The sequence below is a fragment of the Mobula hypostoma genome, chromosome 1 (genome assembly GCF_963921235.1).
Source record: "Mobula hypostoma chromosome 1, sMobHyp1.1, whole genome shotgun sequence".
NCBI lineage: Eukaryota > Metazoa > Chordata > Chondrichthyes > Myliobatiformes > Myliobatidae > Mobula > Mobula hypostoma.
This window is the reverse complement of record NC_086097.1, coordinates 176,450,758-176,465,060: the sequence shown is the minus strand read 5'-3', so window position 1 is coordinate 176,465,060 and position 14,303 is coordinate 176,450,758. Positions and strand designations below refer to the sequence as shown.

Genomic DNA, 14,303 nt, shown 5'->3' with positions numbered 1-14,303 from the left:
TTTGACAAGGTACCCCATGCAAGGCTTATTCAGAAAGTAAGGAGGTATGGGATCCAAGGGGACATTTCTTTGTGGATCCAGAACTGGCTCGCCTACAGAAGGCAAAGAATGGTTGTAGACGGGTCATATTTCGCATGGAGGTCGGTCACCAGTGGTGTGCCTCAGGGATCTGTTCTGGGACCCCTACTCTTCATGGTTTTTATAAATGACCTGGATGAAGAGGTGGAGGGACGGGTTAGTAAATTTGCCGATGTCACAAGGTTGGAGGTGCTGTGGATAGTGTAGAGGGCTGCCAGAGTTTACTGTGGGAGATTGATACCATACAAAAATGGGCTGAGAGGTGGCAGATGGAGTTCAACTCAGGTAAGTGTGAGGTGGTTCATTTTGGTAGGTCAAATATGATGGCAGAATATAGTATTAATGGTAAGACTCTTGGCAGTGTGGAGGATCGAAGGCTCTTGGGGTCCGAGTTCATAGGACACTCAAGGCTGCTGCGCAAGTTCACTCTGTGGTTAAGAAAAAATACGGTGTATTGGCCTTCATCAATTGTGGGTTTGAGTTTAGGTGCCGAGTGGTAATGTTGCAGCTATATAGGACCCTGGTCAGACCCCACTTGGAGTACTGTGCTCAGTTCTTGTCGCCTCACTGTAGGAAGGATGTGGAAACCATTGAAAGGGTGCAGAGGAGATTTACAAGGATGTTGCATGGATTGGGGAGCATGCCTTATGAGAATAGGTTGAGTGAACTCAGCCTTTTCTCCTTGGAGCAACAGAGGATGAGAGGTGACCTGATAGAGGTGTATAAGATGATGAGAGGCATTGATTGTGTGGATAGTCAGAGGCTTTTTCCCAGGGTTGAAATGGCTAACACGAGAGGGCACAGTTTTAAGGTGCTTGGAAGTATGTACAGAAGAGATATCAGGGGTGATTTTTTTATGCAGAGTGTGGTGAGTGCGTGGAATGGGCTGCCAGTGACGGTGGAGGAGACGAATACAATAGGGTCTTTTAAGAGACTCCTGGACAGGTATATGGAGCTCAGAAAAATAAAGGGCTATGGGTAACCCTAGGTAGTTTCTCATGTAAGGACATGTTTGGCACAGCTTTGTGGGCTGAAGGGCCTGTATTGTGCTGAAGGTTTTCCATGTTTCTACGTTCTATGTCTATGTTTCTAAGGGCACCCTGATCTTCACCGTCCAGATGTTCCAGGGTTGAGTGAAGAGCCAATGAAACGGCACCTACTGTTGACCTGTTGTGACAGTGGATCCAAGTCAATCTTCAGGCATGAATTGATACTGTATGTTTTATCTCCAACCTCTCAAATCACTTCATCAGAGTGTGTGTAAGTGTTATTGTCATTGAGACAGGTTGCAACATTCTTCTTTGGCACTGGTGAAACTGACGCCAGCTTGAAGCAGTTGACTGCCTTTGCAAGAGGTTAGAGATACCAGTGGACATTCCAGGCAGATGATCAGCACAGGTCTTCAGTACTCAGCCAGGTACCCTGTCTGGACCAGAGGGGTTCACCATGGGTTCATCCTCCTGAAGGATGCTCTCATTCCGGCTTCAGAGACTGAAATCATAGGGTGGTCAGGGGCTGTGGGAATTTGTGAAGATGCCTCCATGCCCACAATACTCCAAATGAGCAATGTCTTCTAAATCCTTAGCATTACGTCCTTGCTTTTTTATTCTAGTCCTCTCAAAATGAATGCTAAAATTGCATTTGCCTTCCTTACTACCAACTCGATCTGTAAGTCAATATTTAGGGAGTCCTGCACGAGGGTTCCCAACTCCTTTTTCACCTCCAATTTCTGAATTTGCGCTGCATTCAGAAAATAGTATACACTTTTATCCCCATCTGCAAAAGTGCATGACCATATACATCCCTATATAATATTCCATCTGCCACTTATTTTCCCATTCTAATTCGGCTGGTAAGAGCCTCAGTGTGTCCTGGAATATTGAAATGTAAGTTACTTCAGTTGCACAAAAGCTAATTTATGCTACAATATGCACCAGTAACCACAATAAGTTGTATAAACATAATTGTATCATTAGTTTTGGTATCACTATAATTCTAACAGTGAATTGCAGTATTATTCATGTAGACTTTAATTATATTTTAATATACTGAGCAAATCTGTGCTTTTGTAATGAATGTCGTTCATCCTTATTAAGTGTTTAAGGAAGTTGCTTTGTGCAAACTCCATTCAGTACTCAGCCAGGATTTTGGAAAATAACCTTGTCCCAGTGAACAAATGAGACACGAGCTACTGAAAAGCAAAGAGCTCCAGATGTTGGAAACCTAGCGTGAACAAAACCTGCTGAAAATGCAGGGGCTCTCAGCAGGTCGGGCAGCAGCTATGGAGGGAAATGGTCAGTCAGCCATTCCTCCCCACAAAACAGCAGGTCCACATTAGTGTCAATATCAGTGGAGACTCAAGAGACTGGAGCAACATATAAAAATGGTGGAGGATCTGATTAGTGTAACATTATTGGTGTCAGTGGCCTGAGCTTAACTCTGCCACTGACTGCAAGGAGTTTATATATTCTCCTTGTACCATCACAGGTTTCCATCAGGTGATTCAGTGCCCTCCAAAGACATGAGTTGGTAGGTTAAGTGGTCACCTGGGGTTAATTGTGTAGCACAGGCTCAATAGGCCAGACAATGCTGTATCACTAAATAAAAGTAAATTAAAATGAACTCGGTGTTTATCCTCCTACACTCCACCCCCAGTCACCCAATGGGTCTCTCCTCCCAATGTTCTCGCCAGGTCCATTATCTGTTCATCAGATGAGCAGGATCACTGAGTTTCGTTTACAGTGAAGCCCATACTCTGCTACACTGTTCTAACTTATGTGTTCTTTGTAAATCACTTCTACCATCTTCAGTCATAATTTTAAGGGAATTTTCCTCTTTTCTACCTCATCATTTCTGTAGCTTCTCTTTCAGTGAGCCTTAATCCATTCAGGGAATATGGTTGTTTTATTTCTCTCAGCTGCAATTTCTCTTCACTATCGTTGATTGATACATGGTTCTCAAAATGTGGTCACTTAGGTAGGCAGGGTGGTAGAGAAGGCTTTCGGCACGCAGGACCTCAGCAGTCAAGAGCAAGGAATATAGAAGCCTGGACGTTACGTAGCAATTGTACAAAACATTGGAGAGTCCGCATTTGGGATATTGTCTTAACTTTTATCAACCTGCTGTAGGAAAGAGGAGATTTATGACAATATTGCTGGGATTTGTGGGACTGACTTACAGAGATAGGATGAGCAAGTTGGGTTTTATTCATCGGGCAAAGGAGAGTGAGAAGTGATCTTATAGAGGTTTACAAAATTATGAGAAGAATAGACAGCATGAATGTGCACAGTGTTTTTCCCAGTGATGGAGAATCAAGAATAAGGATGTAGATTTAAGATGAGAGTGGAGAGTTTTAATAGGAACCCGAGGGCAACTTTTTCACCTTGAGAGTGGTCTCTGTATGGAATAAACTACCCGAGGAAGTGGTTGAGGCAGGTACATTAACAATATTTAAATGGCACTTGGACTGGTACAGGGATAGGAAAGAGCTTTAGAGCGGGGGTTCCAGCCTGGGGTCCATGGACTCAGTTGATTGTACAAAAAAGGCAGGCACCCTTGCTTTAGAGGAATGTGTGCCAAATGCTGGCAAAAAGATCTGTTTCCATCCTGCATGACTCCATAATGCTGTGAGCAGTTTTGGGCCCCTTATCTGAGAAAAGATGTGCTGGCATTGGAGAGGGCCCAGATGAGGTTCACGAGAATGTTTCCAGGAATGAAAGGGTTAAAGTGTGAGGAATGTTTGATGTCTTTTGACCTGTACTCACTGGAGTTTAAAAGAATGAGGGAGGATATAATTGAAATCTATCGAATATTGAATGGCCTAGATAGAATGGCTGTAGAGAGTTTATTTCCTCAGAACAGAAGGACGTCCATTTTGGCACAGAGATGAGGAAGAATTTTTTTAGTCAGAAGATGGTGAACTTGGGGAATTCATTACCACAGACGGCTGTAAAGGCTAAGTTATTGGGTACATTTAAAGCAGAGAATAATATGTTCTCGATTAGTAAGGGAGTCAAAGGTTATGAGGAGAATGCAGGAGAATGAAGTTGAGAGGTATAATAAATCAGCCATGACAGAACAGTAGAGCAGACTCAATGGGCTGAATGGCCTAATTCCGCTCCTATGTCTTTTGGTATTATAGATTCAATGATTCAGAGCCATATTCATTCTACTTCTGTGCTAAGACCGTACTATAGAGTCAAAGACATACAGCATAGAAGTAGGTTCTTCGGAGGCACTGCACTAAGAAGGTGTCAAGCATCATCAAGGATCCCCACAAATCAGGGCCTGTCCCTTTCTCAGTGCTACCAACACCCATCAGGTTCTTGGACAGACCTGCACTATCCTATTCCTACATGAGCAATGAACACCAAAGCATTACTGTGGGCCTGTCTTCGATGAATTTTTGCACTAATATCCTGTTTTGCAGTCTTTTATTCCTGACTGTCCTCTTTAAAGTATGCACTTTCTGTGTGTTGTCCGTACCTATGTACCTGTGATGTTGCTGTAAGCAAGGTTTTCATTGTACCTGTGCCTCTCTGTGCCTGTGCACATGACAATAAACTTGACAATGTAGCAGTATCTCTAAAATTATGGACATCTAAAACCTAAGATGGTAAAGTTCTCCCATGGGTAGATCAAGTAATTTAAAAAGTATAATTTCTGATCTACAGAGACACAAAAGTCTGCAGATACTGGAATCAGGAGCAGCACACAAAATCGTTGGAGGCGCTTGATAGATCAAATAGCATCAGTGGTGGAAAATAGAGAGTTGACATTTCAACACAAAACCCTTCATCTGGTCTGAAAGACGGCGGGAAGATAGCCAATGTAAAAACAAACCGAAGAAGACTGGTGCAAGACCTGGCAGGCAACATGTGCCTACTGCTGGAATATTATACCCCAGAGTGTTGGTCTTCGATCAAGGTAAAAAACATACATTTTCCCTTCAGTGCAAGATTGAAGTTAATATAAAAGACATAAAACAAATCAACTGTTTATAAGAAATAAACAATTCCATCTCTCCACCTCCACAATCTACAGACCTAAGCCACATGTTCATTTCAAGCCTGCCATTAAAGCTACATTTGTTTAATCAACTGAAACAGATTGCTCTGCCTCGGGGGAAGTTAGCTCTATGAATAATTACCAGGTTACTTATTCACTTCTTTTCCATGAGTTATTCCTGACTATTCACATTGACTTCAGCTGTATGAGCAGTGTGTTGTAACTCAAGTGTGAAGGTTACTCATGTGAGTTTCCCCAAGTTCAGGAACAAAACCTTTGGGGCAACTGTCTTGCTAGCTGCTGATCTTTAGACTCATACTGCTTCAGATCTGAGTCTGAGTCAAAGACTTGACTGGGTAGATGCCAAGAAATAATTTCCCTTAATGTACATTGACATACTGTAAAAGGTTAATGGGTCAGGTAGTGTTTGTTGGGTGAGGAACAGAACTAATGCTTCAAGTGGGTGAACTGTAATCAGAACTAGGACAAATTAGTCATACAGAATGGAAATAGGGCCTACTGTCTAACTGGTCCATGCCAACCAAAATGCCTGCCTAAGCTAGCCCTAGTTGCTCATATTTGGCCCTTAAGCCCCTGAACCTTTCCACTTCAACTGTTTTTTTATGATGTTGAGGTACTGCCTCAAACACTACTTCTGGCAGCTCATTCCATATACTGAACACCCTCTGGTATAAAAATTGCCTCTCATGTTCTTATTAAATATCTCCCCTCACATTAAATTTATGCCCTCCTGTTCTTGATTTCCCAACTCTGGGGGAAAATAATGATAATTCACCTGATCTATGCCTCTCATGATTTTATCTTGACATATCTATAATATTGCCCTTCATTCTCGACTCTCCAATGAAAAATGTATGAACTTGCTCAATCGCTCCATAATTCATTCACTCAAGTCCCGAAACATCCCCATAAATCTCCTCTCTTTTCTTTCCAGTTTACTGGCATCTTTCCAACAGTAGGGTTGTCTTGTACCACTGCAACATTAAGACCCAACTCCTTCACTTGATTGATGTAGTCCAACATGTCAAAAGCCTTCTTCAGAGAAAATTTCGCAGTAGATTTTTGCTTTAAATGTTCAATAGCAGATGATGATTCTTCAATAGAGTGAGGCTGTGATTTCTTAAATCCTTGCTCTTTTGAAGATCTAGAATAATTAAGCTGAACCAACTCTTCATTCTGGCTCAATTTCTTTCCAGAGCAGAAGTGTATGAAGTTCTTTTGAAAGGTTTGCATGTGAAACATGAATGGTTTGAGATACTGCATGATGCCAGCTCCAAACAAGAAACAGTCCATCGCGACACGTTTCAATTCATAGTTGGGGACTTCATCCAGGCTTGTTTGAAGAAATCCCTGCCCAATTACTATCAGCGTATAACCTGTAGCATCAGAGTACCCAACACAATTGACCACTGTTATCCTAAGATAAGGAATGCCTACCGTTCCAAGCCCAGACCGCATTTCGGTAAATCAGATTACTTGGCTGCCCTTCTCTTCCCTGCATACAAGCAGACACTAAGGAGCAAAGCGCCAGAGATTAGGACAACAAAGAGGTGGTCGCGGGAGGCAGACGAGCAGGTTATGGGATTGCTTGGATGAACTGGGCCATGTTCAAGGACTCACCTGTGGATCTGAATGAATACATCATGATTATAATGAACTTCATTAAAACCATTGTAAACAAGTGAGTCCTCGCAAAATCATCCAGAGTCTACTTCAGTCAGAACCCCAAGACCAACGGTGAGATCCGCAATTTGCTGACAGCCAAATAAGAGGCATTCAAGTCTGGTGACAAGAAAGTTACAAGAGGTCCAGGTACGACCTCTAGAAAGCTATCTCATGGCTGAAATGGCAATTCCAGACTAAATCTGAATCACTGAAGGATGCTCAACTGCTGTGCCAGGGCTTGAATACTATCACCTCTTGAAGTTAAATCAAGTGACATAGGGAACAGCAGGGCTTCACTTCCAGATGAGCTCAATGCCTTCTATGATTGCTTTGACTGTCAAAACATGGAAGCATTATGATCTCCCACATCCCCCAATGATCCTATGATTTGAGTCTGAGGCTGACGTGCAAGCAACCCCTAGGAGGGTGAACCCACGAAAATCATCTGGCCGAGGTGGGGTATTTGTCCAAGTACTAAAGACCTGTGCTGATCAACTAGCTGGTGTGTTCACTGAGATTTTTAATCTCTTGCTTCAACAGTGTGTGGTACTCACCTGATTCAAGCAGGATTCAGTCACAGTGTGGTGACCTGCCTCAGTGTCTATTGCCCAGTAGCACTTGCATCTACTGTGAAGTGTTTTGAGAGGATGGTGATGCAACATATCAGCTCCTACCTGAGAGGTGGCTTGAATCTGCTCCAATTTGCCTACCAGAGCAACAGGTCCACAGCAGATGCCATTTCATTGACTCTTCACTCAACCCTGGAACCTCTGGACAGGAAAGGTGCATACATCAGATGTTCTTTATTGACTACAGCTCAACATCGAATACCATCATCCCCTCAATACTAATTAATAAGCTCTTAGACCATGTCCTCCATACTTTCTTGTGAGATAGGATCTTCTATTTCCGCACTTGCAAACCCCAGTCAGTTCCTCCACAATCTCCATCAGCACAGGTACACCACAAGGCTGTGTGCTTAGCCCCCGCTCTACTTGCTTTACGCTTATGACTGTGTGGCTAAGCACAGCTCCAATACCATATTCAAGTTTGCTGATTACACCACTGTCGTAGGCCAAATCAAACATGAATATCCTTGAATGGAAAATCCTACAAAAAGTAATGGATACAGCCCAGTCCATCACAGTAAAGCCCTCCCACCCATTGAGCACATCTACATGAAATGCTGTCACAGGAAAGCACCATCCACCATCAGGGAACTCCATCACCCAGGGGCTATCCTCTTCTTATTCCTGCCATCAGGAAGAAGGTACAATTGCCTCAAAACTCACAGCACCAGGTTCAGGAATAGTTACTATCCCTCAACCATTAGGTTCTTGAAACAGAGGGCTTCACTCAGCTTCACTTGTCCAATCATTGAAGTATTCCCACAACCAATGATCTCACTTTCAAAAACTCTTGATCTTGCAGCTAAATAGGACCCTGGTCAGACCCCACTTGGAGGACTGTGCTCAATTCTGGTCACCTCACTACAGGAAGGACGTGGAAACCATAGAAAGGGTGCAGAGGAGATTTACAAGGATGTTGCCTGGATTGGGGAGCATGCCTTATGAGAATAGGTTGAGTGATCTTGGCCTTCTCTCCTTGGTGCGGCAGAGGATGTGAGGTGACCTGATAGAGGTGTAGTTTTAAGGTGCTTGAAAGTAGGTACAGAGGAGATGTCATGGGTAAATTTGTTATGCAGGGAGTGTTGAGTGCGTGGAATGGGCTGCCAGCAGTGGCGGTGGAGGCAGAAACGATAGGGTCTTTTAAGAGACTCCTGGATGGCTACATGGAGCTTAGAAAAACAGAGGGCTATGGGTAAGCCTAGGTAGTTCTAAGGTAGGAACATGTTCAGCACAGCTTTGTGGGCCGAAGGGCCTGTATTGTGCTGTAGGTTTTCTATGCTTCTATGTTATGTTCTTGATATCTATTGATTATTTATTTATTTTTATTTGTACAGTATGTTGCCTTCTGCACTCCAGTTAAATGCTCAAGTTGGAGTCCTTTCATTGATTCTGTTATGGTTATTATTATATATATTTGTTGAGTATGGCCACAAGGAAATGAACTGCAGGGTTGTAAATGGTTACATTTATGCACTTTGATAATAAAATTTCTTTGAACTTTTATTTTCTCTCCACAAATGACACCTGACTCTAGTGGATAACAATGTGTTATACAGAGCCTACAAAGCAAAAGTTAGACCAACCGTAATGGAAATGGATGCTAGAATCTTTGTTGTGCTGAAGTTCCTCCTTTTTCTATTTTAATGTGTATATATATAATTCTGTGTCCATTACAAATTAACACAGAGATATACGAGGGGTGATTGATAAGTTTGTGGCCTAAGGTGGAAGGAGTCAATTTTAGAAAACCTAGCACATTTATCTTTCAACATAGTCCCCTCCTACATTTACACACATAGTCCAGCGGTCGTGGAGCATACGGATCCCTTCTTTGTAGAAGTCAGCATCTTGGAAGTGGTCCACAGCATGGGGTGATTGATAAGTTCATGGCCTAAGATAGAAGGAGATGAGTTATACAGCTCTCGTTTCATGTACGTGCAGTCCAACTCTTTGAGTGATTATGCAGAAAACTTTAAGTTAATCGCATCTCTTGCTACCTTAGGCTGCAAATTTATCAATCATCCCTGTTGTGGAGATGCTGACTTCCACAAAGAAGGGATCCGTATGCTCCACGACCGCTGGACTAAGTGTGTAAATGTAGGAGGGGACTATGTTGAAAGATAAATGTGCTAGGTTTTCTACAATTGACTCCTTCTACCTTAGGCCACGAACTTATCAATCACCCCTCGTATGTTAAATGAGTATTGAAATTTCATTAAGAATTGGTGTTGGAATTAGTTTATTATTGTCACTTGCACAAAGATGAAGTGAAAAGCTTCTTGCACACTGTTCATACAGATCAAATCATTATACAGAACATCGAAGGAGAACAAGTTAAAATTAACAATGCAGAGTAAAGTACGAAAACTACAGAGAAAATGTAGTGAAGGTAAACAAAAATTGCAAAGTCACAATGGGGTAGATCGTGAGGTCAAGAGTTCATCTTATTGTACAAGATGTCCATTCAAGAATTTAATAACAGTGGGATAGAAGCTGTCCTTGAGTCTGCTAGTATGTGCTTGCAGAAGCTGTGAATATAGACAAAACCTATGGAATGGAGATTGGTTTCCATGGTGAGCTAGCTGTGGCCACAATTCTCTGCAGTTTATTGTTGTCACATGCATACCAAGCCGTTCTGTATCCAGGTAGAATGCTGTCTATCGTGCTTTACATTGATCGGGTTAGTATATTAACCTCCATGCGTCTCTTACATGTGACAATAATAAACCAATGCCAATACTGAGGTAATTCACAGACCTTATCTTCCAACTTCATTTAACTTCGAGGCAGTTTTTATAACAGGAATATGTTCCAAACAGGAGACCTGCACTGTACTGCTGTCACAAAACGAATTTCATGCCATACCAGTGATAATAAATCTGACTCTGATTCTCATGATTCTGATTATGGCTTTTATTGAGCTCTGACAGACATGGGATATCAGGGAAGGATTTCTGGAACTCTGTTAGGATTGAGAGTATAGATTTTCTTGTCTGGAACTACAATAAAACTTTGTTAATCTGGTATAGTCAGGGTTTAATGATATCCAAGACTGCTGGATGGTGTCCTTATCAATATTCCAACACACTTGTAATTTAAATTTTTTTAGATGCAGCACAGTAGAACATATAATTTTCCTGTGAGAGCAGCAAGTTTCTGAACAACACAACGAAAACAAAACAGGGGAGCTCAAGGGGAGTACAGGAGCCAGGACCTCAGTGAGTGAAATGGAACAGGGGTACAAGGGGCTCGGTGAAAGAAACGAATCAGCATCCAGTGAGACTAATGATGAAGTATAGAGCCATGGAGCAATACAGCACAGTAACATACCCTTCAGCCAGCTGTCCAGGCCGACAAAGGCTCCCACCCAAGCGAATCCTATTTCACTGTATGTGGCCCATGTCATGGAAAGCAGCCTCCATTCATAGACTATCTACGCTTCTCATTGCCTAGGTAAAGGAGAAAATAATATCTTACCCAGCTTGAACATTCTCTCTTCTCCTACATTCCATCAGGCAAAAGATACAAAATCCTGAAAGCATGTGCCACCAGGCTCAAGGACATCTTCTATCCAATAAGATCATAAGACATCGGAGCAGAAGTAGGCCATTCAGCCCATCGAATCTGCTCCTCTATTTGATCATGGCTGATTATCCCTCTCAACTTTATTCTCCTGCCTTCTCCCCATAAACTTATACCTTTACAAATCAAGAACCTATCAACCTCTGCTCTAAAATATACTCAATAATTTGGCCGCTAATGCCATCTGTGGCAATGAATTGTACAGATTCATCACCCTCTGTCTAAAGAAATTCCTCCTCATTTCTGTTCTAAGGGGACTAACATGTATTCTGAGGGTGTCCCTCTGGTCCTAGATTCTCCCTCTATTGGAAACGTCCTCTCCACATCCACTCTATATCGGCCTTTCAATATTATTCCCCCTAATCTTCAAAACACCAGAGAGAACACAACCAGAGCCATCAAACACTCCTCATGAGTTAACTCTTACATTCCCATGATCATTCTCATGAACCTTCTCTGAATCCTCTCCAAAGTCAGCACATCCTTTCTTAGATAAGGGGCCCAAACTGCTCACAATACTCCAAATGCTGTCCAATCAATGGCTTATCAAGACTTAGCATTACATTCTTGCTTTTAAATGTGAAGGCGGAGCTCAGGAGGGGTAATGGCACCTAATGGCGACTCCTTCGCTTGCAACTTCGGAAACAGTTCTATTTCCATCTTAAATATCTCTATTTTTCCCTTTCAGGGTTCTTTTGAAGACCCGAATTGGAGTTACACGCTGATTATGGTTCTTTGTGGGAATAGGACCCGTTCTTAGGGTTTCACAACTGGCCACTGTTCAGCATGCCAAGCGCCCGGCCTAAGAGCTCCACTCGCCTTCGGAGGATCAATTTTTTGTGGCTCTGGAGACGAGGGGATCGGAGGTCGGTATCCAAGCAGAAGACCAGTGTATCGTGGGAGATGGAAGGTCTAAGGCTGTGTGCTCAGAGACCCGAGACCTTTGGGCACACAGCTCAGAAAAAGCGACACAATGGACTTTTAACATTGTAAACCAGCAAGCTGTTTGTTATATCTCCCCTCTCGCTGTGAAACGGAGACACCTCTTTCTCCCTTATTAGGGAGAGAGAGAGAGAGCCCGTGGTACATCGAATGCTGGGTGAACAAGTAATCTTTGGAGTACTGCAAGTCTGTGTCTTTGCTGTTGCCTTGCTCATGCTTGGGCGCTCGGTGGTGGGTGCCAATGCTTTTTTTTTGCTGGTGGGGGGAGGGGTGATTGTCGCTTGCTTCCCCTTACACTTGGGAGGGAAGGGAGCTGAGGGGTCTTTGGGGATCTAACATTTAACTGTCATCCATTCTTTAGGGGCACTCCTTTCTGTTTTTGTGAATGGTTGCGAAGAAGCAGCATTTCAGGATGTATATTGTATACATTTCTCTGACATTAAATGTACCTTTAAAACCTCTGAAACCTTTGAAGTTCTCGAAAAATGCTAAAATTGAAGTTTCCTTCCTGCCTATCAACTCAAGCTGCAAGTTAACATTTAGGGAACCCTGCTCTGAGACTCTGAAGTCCCTTTGCAACTTCAATTTCTGAATTTGCTTCCCGTTTAGAAGTCTACACCTTTATTCGTTATGCCAAAGTGCACGGCCATACACTTGTCCACACTGTATTCCATCTGCCACTTCTTTGCCCATTCTCCTAATCTGTCCAAGTTCTTCTGCTGACTCTCAACTTCCTCAACACTGTCTGCCCCTCCAGCTATCTTTGCATTCTCCAGAAACTTGGCCAAAATGCCATCAAATCTGTCATGCAAATCATTGACACACATGAAAGAAGCGGTCCCAACATCGCCCTTGCAGAACACCACTAGTCCCCAGCAATCAACCAGAGATGGTCCTCTTCATTCCTCCACCTTTCCTCCTGCCAATCAGAATCAGGTTTACTATCACCGGCATGTGACGTGAAATTTGTTAACTTAGCAGCAGCAGTTCAATGCAATACATAATCTAGCAGAGAGGGAGGAAAAAAAATAATAAATAAAATGAAGCATGATAATAAATAAACAAGTAAATCAGTTACATATATTGAATAGATTAAGAAATGTGCAAAAACAGAAATATTGTATATTTAAAAAAATGAGGTCGTGTCCAAAGCTTCAATGTCCATTGAGGAATCTGGTGAAACTTCTGAAATGCCTGCTTTGCCGCTGCTGCTACTGTGTGGTCCAGAATCTCCAGAGGGGAAGGCCCCAAGTCCTCGGCTTTGCTTGTTGCTCGGCGGCCGGGGCGGGGTCGAAGAGCTCGGCAGAGGATGGTGCTCTGAGAGGCTGTGTTGGAGGGGCTGATCAGAGGCTCGAAGATTTTGGACGGACTCAGAGTCCGCTGCGGTCGGGTGCTTCCAATGTTGCTGCATCGGCGAGTTGTCGGTGCTTGCAGGTTCATGGTGGGGAGAGTTCCTCCCTTCTGTCGACTGAGTGGGATGATGAGTCTATCGGGACCTTGAGAATTTTTTTTTACCGTGACCATGGTCTGCTCTTTATCAAATTACGGTATTGCTTTGCACTGTTGTAACTATGTGTAATTATGTGGTTTTGTCAGTTTTAGTCTTGGTTTGTCCTGTGTTTTCTTGTGATATCATTCTGGAGGAACGTTGTATCATTTTCTAATGCATGCATTTCTAAATGACAATAAACGAAAACTGAACTGAACTGAATCGGATGGCAGAGGGGAAGAAGCTGTTCCTGAATCGCAGAGTGTGTGCCTTCAGGCTTCTGTATCTCCTGCCTGATGGTAACAGTGAGAAAAGGGCATGCCCTGGGTGCTGGAGGTCCTTAATAGTAGACGTTGCCTTTCTGAGACACCGCTCCCTAAAGATGTCCTGGGTACTTTGTAGGCTAGTGCATAAGATGGATCTGACTAGATTTACAACCTTCTGCAGCTTCTTTCAGTCCTGTGCAGTAGCTCTCCATACCAGACAGTGATGCAGCCTGTCAGAATGCTCTCCACGGTACAACTATAGAAGTTTTTGAATGTATTTGTTGACATGCCAAATCCCTTCAAACTCCTGATAAAGTATAGCCATTGTCTTGCCTTTTTTATAACTACGTTGATATGTTGGCACCAGGTTAGATCGTCAGAGATCTTGACACCTAGGAACTTGAAGCTGCTCACTCTCTCCACTTCTGATCTCTCTGAGGATTGGTATGTGTTCCTTCATCTTACCCTTCCTGAAGTCCACAATCAGCTCTTTCGTCTTACTGACGTCAAGTGCCAGGTTGTTGCTGCGGCACCATTCCACTAGTTGGCATATCTCACTCCTGTATGCCCTCTCGTCACCAGCTGAGATTCTACCAACAATGGTTGATGTGTCAGCAAGTTTAT

At 43.0% G+C, this 14,303-nt stretch overlaps 1 long non-coding RNA gene across 1 annotated transcript in view; it reads left to right on the top strand.

Annotated features, from left to right (window-relative positions):
- LOC134342643 (uncharacterized) overlaps nt 1–12,145 on the top strand; it is a 34,405-nt gene extending 22,260 nt beyond the window's left edge. Inside the window, exons 2-3 of the long non-coding RNA XR_010017066.1 lie at nt 4,752–5,004; nt 11,671–12,145. This is a non-coding gene — a long non-coding RNA (uncharacterized LOC134342643). The remainder of the gene's footprint in view (nt 1–4,751; nt 5,005–11,670) is intronic.
- The last annotated feature ends 2,158 nt before the right edge of the window (nt 12,146–14,303 follow it).